The 12,528-nt window shown below is 50.4% G+C and overlaps 1 protein-coding gene across 2 annotated transcripts in view; it reads right to left on the bottom strand.

Annotated features, from left to right (window-relative positions):
- The window catches only part of Slc45a4 (solute carrier family 45 member 4), a 74,735-nt gene that overhangs the window by 41,586 nt on the left and 20,621 nt on the right, over positions 1 to 12,528 (bottom strand). The window contains exon 1 of one of the 2 annotated variants that reach the window (XM_042264920.2): positions 3,014 to 4,690. The exons of the other annotated variant lie outside the window; for it this stretch is intronic. The gene's annotated coding sequence lies outside the window, so the exon portion shown is untranslated. Of the gene's footprint in view, positions 1 to 3,013; positions 4,691 to 12,528 lie in introns of those variants that run through there. 2 annotated transcript variants of the gene reach the window in all.

Below are 12,528 nucleotides of genomic sequence, written 5' to 3' on the forward strand. Positions count from 1 at the left end.
AGAAACTGTGTAGTGGGTAGCTGTTCCAGCTTTGACCTGGAAGTACTACCCCCACTGAGTAACTGTCACACCAAGGCCAAGACAGGAGCCCTTAAGACCTGAGATCCGAATGTGCCTGCTCTCTTGGTTCCTGGATCCTGGACCCTGGATGTAGACCGAGCAGAGTTCTCCAGAGAACATCGCTAGACTGCACTACACCTTTCCCGGACCCTGTAACCTATCCCTTCACTTGAGAGTTACCCCACAGAATAAACCTCCCTTTTAACTACATGGAGTTGCCTTGATACTTCCACCAATAAAACTGCACACTGCAATGAGAGTCAACTTCAAGACAAACCAATACTAGAATTCTTTAAGCCACCCAGAGAAGCTGTCACACCCTCCACATACACTGTATATGCAGACGGGGAGTGGTGGCTGCATACCTGGAATCCCAGCCCCCTTCCCCCGCAGGTGTGACAGCCTCAGTGAGCCAGAGCAGCAGAGTACAGCACAGGGAGAGCCAGCACCCAGATCCTCTTGTCCCTCTGTCCAGTCTGGAAGCAAAGGTCCTTCCTCTAGTACCGCCCCCACCCCAAACTCCACTACAAGTGAATCCCTCAGTGTCTCACAACCTGTTAAACTGTTGCTCCTGCCTTCCTGTGTAATCAACTAGTGGGCATACATCCATGATGTAAGACCATGACTCCAGCAGTTGACAGAGATCATGACTGTTACAAAGACCCAAGGACCTAAAACTAAGCCAATGAAGCTGTTTCAGCACCCAGGGCAAACCCCAGAGGAGCCCTAGAAGGGCCCAGCCAACGTGGACTGGACTCCACTCACACATCACAGGAGGAAATCTACCAGTCCCTAGGCACCACTGGATACTGCAAGGCCTCTAGGCCTGCTTGCAGACCACGAATGCTGTCAACCCACAGGTGCCTGTGTTGACGTGGCTGGCACACCATTTCTGGAAGCAACTTTTCCATCTGCAAAGGAAAACATCAGAATTGCCAAGAGAGCTGTGGGAACCTACTGAGAATCCCCAGGGCCTGTGGGGCATGGAGTACAGCACAGCCTGGCCCAGACATCTAATAGCTTAGTAAAGCAGTCTGCAGCTAGACCACTAGCACTAGCCCTTGCATCAGCTTAGAGAGCCAAACGGATGCAAGAAGCTCAGCCCCTCCCCACAAGCACTGTCCTGTCCTGTCTGTCCCTCGAGCAGCAGGCCAGGGAACCAGCTCAGTTCTGAGGTGGTTGTGCAGGTGTGCAAGAGTCCACAACTCACCAACACACACAAGAGGTACAAGCACACGTAAATGGGCGAGAATGCTACCTTTGTCTCTCTCTGTCACACACACACACACACACACACACACACACACACACACACACACCCTGCACGGGGAGTTAGGCTGGAAGAACTGCTAGCCTCTTAAACTTTAATTTCTCACGGATTTTCCTGGCATTTAAATCACACAAAGACAAGTATGGTGATCATGAAATCTGCTGGTACCACCAAGACAAAGCCAATATACACTAAGGCCAAAATCTTGAGTGGAGTTACCCATTTAAGATTTGTGATATGCCCATCAGATTACTCAGGGCCAAGAACTGGGGCTCTGCTGGACTCTGCTTTTCAACTCACTCAGAATCCTGTAACACCTACCACCTCTGCTCTTCTATCTAATACCTGAGCCACCAGGAAGCTCCTAACTTGGCTAGTGACTTACCCTCAACCTTGTAGACCCATTCTCAATATCGTAATCGAAATGATCCCTTACAATACACTGCTCCCTGCTCCTGCCTCTCCCCTTATGTCTGGATTGGCTTCCAAAGGCCCTTCAAAGAGCCCTTCCAGCTCTAGGGCTGTGGGCTTTAAGCTAGCCACACCACAAGGTCCACCTCAGGTCATGCATCTGCTGAGGTCGCTGTCAGCAGCCCCTTCTCATTGGGGCTACCCAGACCACCTGGGCACAGCCTACCTGCCAGAGCTGCCTGCCACACCAGACACAAACAAGCTGCCAACTTAAAAGTGAATGCCATTGGGTCTCTGAAAGAAACAGGCAAACCCCAGTGGTGATCAACGTGACAGTGAATATGTATTATTATTACTAACGGGGTCTAACTGTTTAGCCCTGGCTGGCCTAGAACCTATAATATAGACCAGGCAGACCTTGAACTCAGAGATCTGCCTACCTCTGCCTCCTGAGCTCTGGGATCACAGGTATGTGGCCCATCATGTCCTGCCAGAAAACATTTTTAATATGGAGTCGAATCAAAGTACCTACTGCTTTATTTTTCACAATGTCAAGGGCACACTGGACACAGCAGTGCATATCAACAACATGGAAGATTGAGGTGGGATCACTTGACCCACAGCCTGAGGCCAGCCTGGATAACACCGTCCACTGAAAGTAACAACAAAAGGGAGAGCTGGGCGTGATGGCTTGTGCCTGCCATCAGCACTGAGGCAGGAGCACAGCCATGATCTCCAGGCCAATCTGGACTACACAGCAAGATTCTGTCTCAAAGAAACAAAACAGAATTAGGGGAAGGCACTGGGATTTTAAATGAAATACCTTCTTACTGTTTTGGTATTCAGTCTGGCCAGCCCCGCACTGGTTCTCTAGCCTCACTCTCCCAAGGGTGGGAAACATCTTTTTGTTGTTGTTGGGCTTTTGAGTGTTGTGGTTTTCAGTTTTTGGGTTTTTTTGTTTTTTTTTTAAGCAGGGTCTCACAGGGACTTCGGTGGCCTCGAATTCTCTAAGTAGCTAAAGGTGACTTTGAACTCTTGATCTTCCTGCCTCCACCTCCCTGAGTACTGGGATTAGAAATCTGTGCCAGTGGAAAACACTATGTAGCCAGACTCCCTGTACATTTTTTACTAAAATAAACTGCTGCCCAAATGTCAAGGACCAAGCCAGCATCCAGCACTTAGAAAGCTCGTCACAAAAGCCCACTTGAGTGCAGTCACCCTGAAAACAAGGCAGCCCCAAAGAGAGTGTGCTCTGCAGGTTGGCTTCCTTACCTGGTTCTGTGTGTTTCTTCAGTCTGCGCTCTCAGCTGAGCAGGAGGTGTCTGTTTTTTAATTAAGCGGCAATGAGCTGTTTCTCCTCCTTTTTTTCTAAAGGTTCCTAGCACTGGGAGATTTGCTGGCTTAGGCCACTGGAGTCAGAATGAGGCTCTGGCTACCATGGAAACTGCAGCAAGCTTCTAAACCGAGAAGCTCCTGGAATCCAAGCTGGCTGAAGGAAGTTGTTACAGCTTTAATATAAAACCCACAAGGGTGGCCTCAGACACAAGCTCCAAGATAAGCACTGATCAGATTCTCAGAGTGCTTCACCAGATGAGTGCAAATCAGATGCCAACAGACTCAGATTCTGTTGCCCACCATGCCCTCCAGGGGTCAGGGTAGGCAAGAGAGGAAGAGAAGGAAGGAGCTACACGGCATGAAAAATGCAAGAAAAGTCCTTCACATTACATACATATCAAGAACAGACCTCAAAGACAGGATTACAGTTAAGTAATGCCACTATAAAGACTCCTTTGACATTGGTGCACGTGAAGTCCAAACAGAGGCTTCCAGACCCCAGTCGTGTGCCGAGGCAAAAGGGGATGTGAGGCTCATCTGTAAGTGGAGCGAGTTTCCTGAAATGACAGTCCATGTGATCAAATACATGCTGACATTCTTGAAAGGGTAGGCATGCAGTATAAGAGTCCCCTCCGCCTTCCAGGGACGCCTCCCAAGCACCCCACTGGTCCTGGGTGCACATTTCACCTACACCATCCAGGGCTGCAGCTTCTGTGCTGTGCTGTGTGAGAGCATGGGAGCAGGACTGCACGGATCTTAGCAAGTCCAGCCTAACTCTTCTTGGTAATAGCTCTCCTCTGTTGACTGAGTAAGTGGGAGATACGCTGGGAACTCTGGACAGAGAGACTCAACCCTGAAGTGGGCATGAGGGGATAGCAGAGACTTCACCATATTACTCAATTTTCTTTTTAATACTTTCAGACCTTGGTTGATGGCAGATGGCAGACACCAACAAGTGGAACTGGGAATGGGAGTGGGGGAATAAGAAAGAACTACTGCCAGGCAGTGCTGGAGCACACCTTTAATCCTAGCACCGGAGAGACAGAGGAAGGCAGATCTCTGTGGATTCAAAGTCAGCCTGATCGACAGAGTGAGTTCCAGGGCAGCCAGGGCTATTTCACAGGGAAACCTCGTCTCAAGAAAAACAAAAACAAAACAGGGGGGTAAAAAAAAGAAAGAAAAGGTTTACTGCTGTATTTGGGAAAACGTGATCCGTAGTTTTCAAAAGCCCAAGTCTCAGTGGATAAAGAAAGTACAAATGGCTGTAGCCTGGGCCTTTGTGGCCAGCTAACCTAACAGCAAGATTAGCACCGGTCTCCCAGCAAGTCCTCACCTGGAATCTGCACAGGCCTGTGAGTCACGGCACTGTTTACAGCATAGCTCTGTGTCTAGCCTCCAAACTCAGCTGGCTGGCTGCGAGGGTGACCTCTGAGGAAACTTAGCACCCCGAGGAGTGCTTCTAGGCCCTGGCAAACCCATTTCCACACAGACCCCGCCCCCCATGCTGCTCACTGAAAGAGAGGATCTAGTCAGTCACTTCCTCTTTCTTTTCTCCTCTCTGTTCCACTCTGCTGGAACCTTGTGACAACTCGCATGGCAGCAAAGGGCAATGTCCCCGAAATGCACATACACCCAAACCTTCCACCTCCACGCAGAAGCTCTTTCCCCGGGGGCCCCATTTTCTGTGCTGAGGAAATGCTGTTTGGCACCACCTTGGCTCTGGTGAAAAGCTGGTACATCAGGACCTAGCGTTTTCTTTGCACTGGGGACAGTGACTTGCTGTTCCTTGAACTAACTCCCGCTGCTCTGGAGCCTCTCTCTGTGTAGCTGCTAAGACGGCAAGCCTGGCCAGGACACAGCCACAGCATCACAGTGCAGGGCTGTTCCTCAGTGCCCATCACAGGCAAAGGAAGAAAGCCACTGGGTTTTACTCTAAGAAACGTGCAGCATCCAGAGACACTACTACAAAGAAGCACATCCACACACAAACCCATGCTGTGCGCTGCTGTCTTCTGACAGGAAGCATTCCTTCTAGACATTAAGTCTTTAAGGTATGTGTGCAGAGCCAAAGGCATTATTTCCGGCTGGGATACAGCTCAGGGAGAGAGCACTTGCCAACATGCACAAGGCATCTCGTTGGCTCCCTGGCACCACACACAAAGAAAAACAGCGCTGCTTCTGTGGGTCACAGCCAGGTTCTTTAAGCTGCTCTAGGAACTAACTTCTGCTAAAAACAAAACTAACTTATTTTTGAAGACAGATTTTCTGCTTGTCTACACAAACATGCTCCAGGGCCCAGATACACAACATGCTGCTCAGCAGTTCCTTCAGCTGGGGGAGGGGTGGCTCTGAAAGCGCCCGTGGAATGGGGTGGTGGCAGGTCCACTTAGCTGGTGAAATTTGAAGCTGATTACCAAAACATTCCAAGGAAGCCATCCCCAGCCCATCACCATTAAGACCAAAGTTCTAAAGCCCTGCCCCAAAATATAGCAGCTCGTGCACAGTGTCTGGGGGAGGACACGCACCGGGGCTCTCCTCCACAAGGCTGAGCATCAAGAATCTACGGGTCTTGCTCTCTATCTGCCCCCATCAGACTGAGCACATGCAAGCAGCCTGCTCCATCACTGCTAGCTGAACACAATCTCCCACAACACCCTACACTCATGAAGAGTCCATACTCAGCCTATCCACAGGACTCCAAGCCCACCAGAGAGAAGAATTGCCCTACTCCTCTCTCCAGGCTAGAGGAGACAAGAGATAAGAACCCTGAGCCTGTGTCTCCTGGGTACTGCACTGGTCTGTATGGGTCAAGAAGCTCTACACAAGCCAGGCTTGGAGGGCATATGGCAACCCCAGGACTCACGGAGGAGAGGCAAGAGGATCTTACGTTTGAGGGCGGCCTGGACCTCATCACAAGATTCTAAGATGAAGGAAGCAGCTTTACTTCCACAGTCCTCCTCCAGGCCAAACAAAAGGCCCAACTGGGTTTTACATATACAGGCCCCCTTTCCACTCAGTCATTGGTAGGTACCATTGGCCAAGGCCCATGCAGCACCAGGTTCTGATCTGGAAGTCAGCAGGATAATGCTGTCTTGAGTAAGACTAGAACACAGCCCCTTGCAATGCAGGTGCGTGCAGGTGCTAAGGCAGAATGGCTCGGGCATAGGGCAGAGGTCACCTGTAGCCTTCCACAGAATAGCATGCCACATCTGGAATGCAGGACTGAGCTTGCAGATGCACACAAAACGTTTCTTCATCCACTCTGGGAGACTAGCAGTCATCTCTAAGACTGATGCAGAATCCTTCACATCAGATGCTTTGTGTAGATTTGAGTCAAAGACAGGAGCCAGCATGCTGGAGAATCCCTGTAATCCGCACTTGGAAACACAAGAGGATTGGAACACAGCTACAGTCAGGGAGCTGCAAACAAAGCCCCCTGCAAAGACGCTTAAGGGATGCTTGTCCCATAACAAACAATTCTTGCCACTCTGTCCTGGACATGAAGCTCAAGTACAAACCTTTTTGCCAAGAGAAGCAGGCAGACGACACTACGCTGGGCATGGTTTCTTATACTTGTATGCACTATATGTGCTTCCTGGAAATGCCTAGTGCAAGGCCACATGTAAATCTACAATAGGTACCAATCAATAGATTCTATAGGTTACCATGCCAGAATGAACACATGTAAAGTGTTCTGCATTTTGTCTCCACTGCAAACGAACAGAAACAGGACTTGAAAGTCCCTGTGTTTAGAAAGGGAACTTCCGTGCCTAATCAGCCAGTTCTATAATGTCCTTTGACACACCTTTACAGCTCACTCAATGCTGCCATCCTGGGCAACAGGTGCTATGCCAAACAGCTGGGTAGAGTTGCAACATCTAGATAGCAAGGGGGTAGTCATGCTAGTGAGAGGGCAGTCCTCTCCATTTACTGGACTCCACATAATTCAACCCAACAGTTCTACACATGGGCTGATGCCCAAGGCACAGACAGTGGCCAGCTGTGGGTACTGCCTCCAGTTATAGAAAAGCAGCTCCGAGGACTGGCCACAGCCCAGGAGAAAGGAGAGGAACTACAGGCTTACAAGAAAATGGACTCAGCTGAACAAAGAGGAAGTCCTAGGGCCTTAACCAGGTCTTAATGGGCTAGGGACCCACCCACAAAGGCCAAGAGAGTCCACTGACAGAACTCAGCCTAGAACCTGGCACACCCCAATGCCAAGCATTAGAGAGACTGAGAGGGATGTGGGGGAGAGGCTCCAGCCTCCAGGACAGGCACCCTGGCCTCTGGGCCTCACTGTAGACTTCCTTACTCCAGCTCTCAGTTCCCCGTGTACTATCACTGGCACCCCCTCCTTGCTCTTGGGAATGGACCCCATCTCTCAGACCACATCAGCCCCCGGGGTGTGGGACACTGGGACCCCATCCCCATCCCAACTCATTCTCCTGTTCTGAATAGGCCTAGAGAAAGTAGGAGCCGCCGAAGGTGGAAGTCCGGCAGATGCCAAGCCCCTGGCTCCTCCTGCTTCACCAGGAGCATTTCCTGGCCTCACATCCACCCACTTGGAAAGTCAAGGGCACTGCCATGTGAAGGGCAGGCTCTAGAGGAAATCCAGCTGTGGCTAGCTTTACTGCAAAATAACATCACAGAGTTTCATTTTTAAGGAGTTCAAGACCAACACCCATCCTTCAGAGCTACACGGTCACCTACACCACACTCACAGTGGGAGGGTCCTCCCAGGTTTTAAAGTGACAGCTCATATAGAGTTGCAGGTATAAAAGCCTGAATTTCTGAAACGTCTGTCAATTATAAAGAAGCATGCCTGGGGGCTGAAGAGACAGCTCAGTAGTTAAGAGCACTGGCTGCTCTTCCAAAGGACCTGGGTTCAATTCCCAGCATCCACATGGCAGCTCACAACTGTCTGTAACTCCAGTTCCAGGGGATCCGACACCTTCACACAGACATACATACAGGCAAAACACCAATGCACATAAAAAATAAATCATTTTTTTAAAGAGAGAGACAGAGAATATGCCTGGATGTGTGCAAAAGCACCCATTGCACCAGGTCTAAGTCCAGTACTGGGTCCTGAGCATACAGCCAAAGTTTGCCTACAACAGACAATAACTCACATGAAAAAGAAGCCTTTACAAGAAAGACCAAAACAATTTCATCTGTTAACAAAACTGTTGAATCAAAAGTTGAATTAAGCACAATCGCCTCAGTTTCTCAAGGCAGTAACTCCCTTTCAACGATTAATAAAATCCTCCATAAAATGCTCCCCACGCCAGCATTTTTAAGATTTTTTTGCAGGATAAATATTAGCTTGTGCCCTGCCCACACAAGAAGTGAAAGCTGACAAAGAAGCAGTTTTACAAAAAAAAAAAAAGGCAAGAAGAAGAAGTCCCAGTAGTTGCAGGGCATTGGGTGCCTGGCTGGGCTCTGCTTCTGATCTCTCTGTTCGGGCTCCAGACTCTCGCTGTTAATCCTCAGCACACTGCAGGTGGCAGGTCCGGTCCTGGGGGCTCATCACCTATGGGTGCACTGCACTGTCTCCAGGGCAAGCTCAGTAGTCAACAATAAAACAAACAGAGTAAAAAACAAGCTAATAAAGGGAGAGGTTTTAAGATACTTTGGGGGATAAAAGGGGAACAGCCAGGTCTTGAGTTGGACTTCAGTTTAGTTTCTTGAAAGGTGTTTAAGTGGTCTCATGACCAGCGGCAGCAGCAACTGGAGTATGCCAGCCCTGCCCTGTGCATAGCTCTGGAGACCCCAGATGCCATGCTGCCAGAAGGTGGGAGATGAACCCCACAGCATATTTTTGCCACCAATGCTCAAACTGACTCCAGCTCTCCGTTTCCATTTCACCTGTGTGGTCTCTCTGAGGTTAATGCACAGCTAGCAGGTCAGCTGAGAGAAGCAAACAGCCAGACCCGAGGCAAAGTGAGCTAGTCCATGTGCTGGGAGAGGCTCTCCTGACCCACCGAGTCGGGCCTCACCTCCCTACCCCCAACTCCTGCAGAGACAAGGCAGGCTCCTGGGCATCTAAGCTGCTCCTCAGTCAGTGTGGAACACACATGCATGAGAGGCGCAGGGTCCCAAACACATCCCCAGGACACTGTGGCTCAGGCAGATGGGGACCTCAGTCTCCATAGCCCTTAAGTGGGAACCCTCCTATGCTGTGCAAAGTGACCGACCCCGTGGCCACCATCCCAGTGCCAGTCATGTGGGCTATTGGCAGGCTTGCTGTGACAGCTCAACACCCACAGCAAGTGTAGCCAACTCGCCCGACTCTTGACCTAAACTCCGCTGACTTGTGAAATGGCAGCTGACGAGTCCTTCCTACCACACACAGTGTGCATCTGTAGACACAGCCCCGAGGAAAACAGAGGGGCTCCAAGCCCATCTGATGGCTCCGGAGAATCTGGTTAGTCTAATAACACGCATCTCTCTCTCCTTTTTTTCTGGATGTGGTCTTGCTGTGTAGCCCCAGGCCGGCCTCACATTTGGTGATCTTTCTGCCCCTACCTCAAACACAGAAATTACAGACACATGCCACCACATCTGGCAATACATTGGCTTCACAAGGATAATTACCCAGAGCTATTACTAAAGGGCTAAGTTTCTGATTTGGAAACACAAAGCTTTAGATGACTGTTTCTGATCTAAAGCTAAGTTAAGAAACCCCACTTCTGCCAGGCGGTGGTGGCGCACGCCTTTAATCCCAGCACTCGGGAGGCAGAGCCAGGCGGATCTCCGTGAGTTCGAGGCCAGCCTGGTCTACCAAGTGAGTTCCAGGAAAGGCGCAAAGCTACACAGAGAAACCCTGTCTCGAAAAAAAAAAAAAAAAAAAAAAGAAACCCCACTTCTGCCCATTGTGTACAGACTTTCCCTAGGCCCTAGTGCTGTTCACAACCCTGCCACCCAGTGCCATGGACGACAGGAGAGGAAACCAGGATGTGTGTGACACCGCACTCTTGGGGGTCCAGCTTCTCCAGAGATCCCAGGAGTCCACATCAGGGACACTGAGGGCTTCATCTGCAGGGACAGCTGGCAGCCTGGTGGCACAGAAAAGAGCTGGAAATGGAAGGACAGGCCATGCCATCTTTCACAGGAGTTCTAGGGCAGATCAAACAATCTGAACATGTTCCTGTGTAGATGCTGCTGAAAGGTTCAGCAGGTCAGAGCCAGGACACTTTCACACAGACCTTCTCCAGAGCAAACCACTTCAACAGGGCCCCAAACGACGGCCTGTCTACTGGCTTTAGAGGGCACATTCAGCACCATGCTTCTCTCTAACCACAACATTCTCGCTAACGAACCGCAGGAAAGCCAGGAGAACGAAGAGTCCCAAGGCCTGCCCCATGGCACAGGGCCCAGGCAGAACACACGAGAGGCAGGCGAGGGTTCTGGGGGCAAGGACGGCCCTGGCCTCCTCGAGGCACACTGCAGTTCTCTACGGATGGAAAGTTGGCCACAGCTGGCAAAGCTGCCTGGTGTCTATAAAAGTGTTCTTCCCAGGAGACGGCTGGAAACAGACACTCAGATACTTTCATTCTTTTCCTTATTTGCCGTTCTGAAAAATAAGCTGTTCTTCCTACTCTGCAATGGAATAGGGTCAAAATCTTCCACAGTCAACAGCAACCCAAAGAAAAAGAGCACCAGATCCAAGATATTTCCAGTTTGGCAAGTGGCCCAAGGTAACTCTATGCTGTTTACTTGGTGCGAGCAGAATTCGCCTGGGGATAAAAAACTAATCCCATAACCAGTCAGCCAGTGTCCCTGAGTCGTGGAGGCAGAGGCTAAGGCAGAGGCAGCTTCTCACAGCCTCCCCATCCCAATGTTCCTGTCTCCAGAGTTCTGTAAAGCCTACCACCTAGCAATGTCCACTCAAGGTCCACTGTGATGTACAAAGCCTGCATGTTCCCAGGGCTGGCCACGGCCACCCAACTAAGTGACCTACTGATCTATGCAGAGGCAGGGTTAGCAAGGGCCTGTGCAGAACGGCCTCTGGGGCTGACACAGCAGAGCTCAGGGTCCCCCTGCTCCAAAGGGGACAGCAGCCATCCAAGGACAGGGCCCTCCTGGGCCTCCCCTGACCTTTCAAGGATGCTCCAATTTCTGATGTGATAGAACTCCGCCCTCCTTTTCTATGGGGCTATCACTGTGAACTCTCTTTACCAGCAGCCAAGGGAATCATGCATGAGAACAAAAAAGGCCACTCACTCCAAGGGCCCATATGTGGATCAGGTGCCCAACAGCAGAGATGAGCCTTGACCTAAAGCCAAAGTGTATCACACATGTCCAGAGGTCTGCAGGGCACTCCTGGGTACACACTCACTACATGTGTGTGAGCTTTAGGCCTGTGCTAAAACCTGTGTGATAAAAGTGTGGTAAAGCCTGTGTGGCCTACATACGAGAGGCATAACCCACTGCCTCCACTACACAGTGCTTCTCCAGGACACACACCTACTACATAAGCAGTGCTCAGGAGGACAGGCCAACAAAAGATACAAAGAAAAATGCAACGCATATAGCATGGGAATCCTGAGGCAGGGAACCCAGCTAAACAGGCCAGGGAGAAAGAACACTCTCTGCAGTTACCCCCTAGGGTCTGCTTGCCTCAGCCAGGACATTTAAAGCTTTAAATTTCAATCTTTTCTCAGGGAAAACCCTCAAGAGACTAAATGATGAGCGTCACCAATGATTCACGATGCGCCTCCACATTCCCAAGGCCAGGGAGAGGGCTCCCAACCCATGGTTTCTATTCCAGACACTAGCTCCAGGAACTGGGACAGATCAACAGCAGAGGCAGGAGTGAGGGACAGGCACAGGGCATCCAGTGGCTCTTCTCTAGCTGAGCACACAGCTGGCTTGAGTTAGCCACTACTGACTGGGGAGGTCCCTTCAGTTTCAACCTGAGATCTATCTAGCTGTGGACGGTACCGAGAGTCACCAAGACATGAAAGGAGATTCCTAGCTCCAGCCAAGAGCCCACGGTAACTCCACTGCGCCAGGTCCCCACATCTCTGCTACCACCTACAGACAGCCTCTAGGAAAGCGGATCAGAGCTCACAGCTTCTCTCCCCCATTATCTGCTGGAACTAAGGACAGAGATCAATAAACAGTGGGGTTTGTTGAGTGTCCTGAAAAGTCTTCACTCTCAGCATCAGAGGCCAGCATCCTGCACAGGGACCTCTAACAGGGCTCCAAACCTGTCCTTAGTCACTGAGAAGTGGCCTCAAGCGCAGTGATTAAAGCAGATCAAGGCAGGAAGTGGTCAGCATATAAGCCTACATGCTACTGAAACCTTTAAAAGATTGTTCTGTGGGCCGTGGCAGCACACATAGTTCCAGCACTTGGATCACAACAGGTTCTAGAACAACATGGACTACGGTGAGTTCCAAGACCACCTAGGTTAGAGTAAGACCCTGTCTCAAAATACCAACACA

The sequence above is a fragment of the Peromyscus maniculatus genome, chromosome 20 (assembly GCF_049852395.1).
Source record: "Peromyscus maniculatus bairdii isolate BWxNUB_F1_BW_parent chromosome 20, HU_Pman_BW_mat_3.1, whole genome shotgun sequence".
Classification (NCBI taxonomy): Eukaryota; Metazoa; Chordata; class Mammalia; order Rodentia; family Cricetidae; genus Peromyscus; species Peromyscus maniculatus.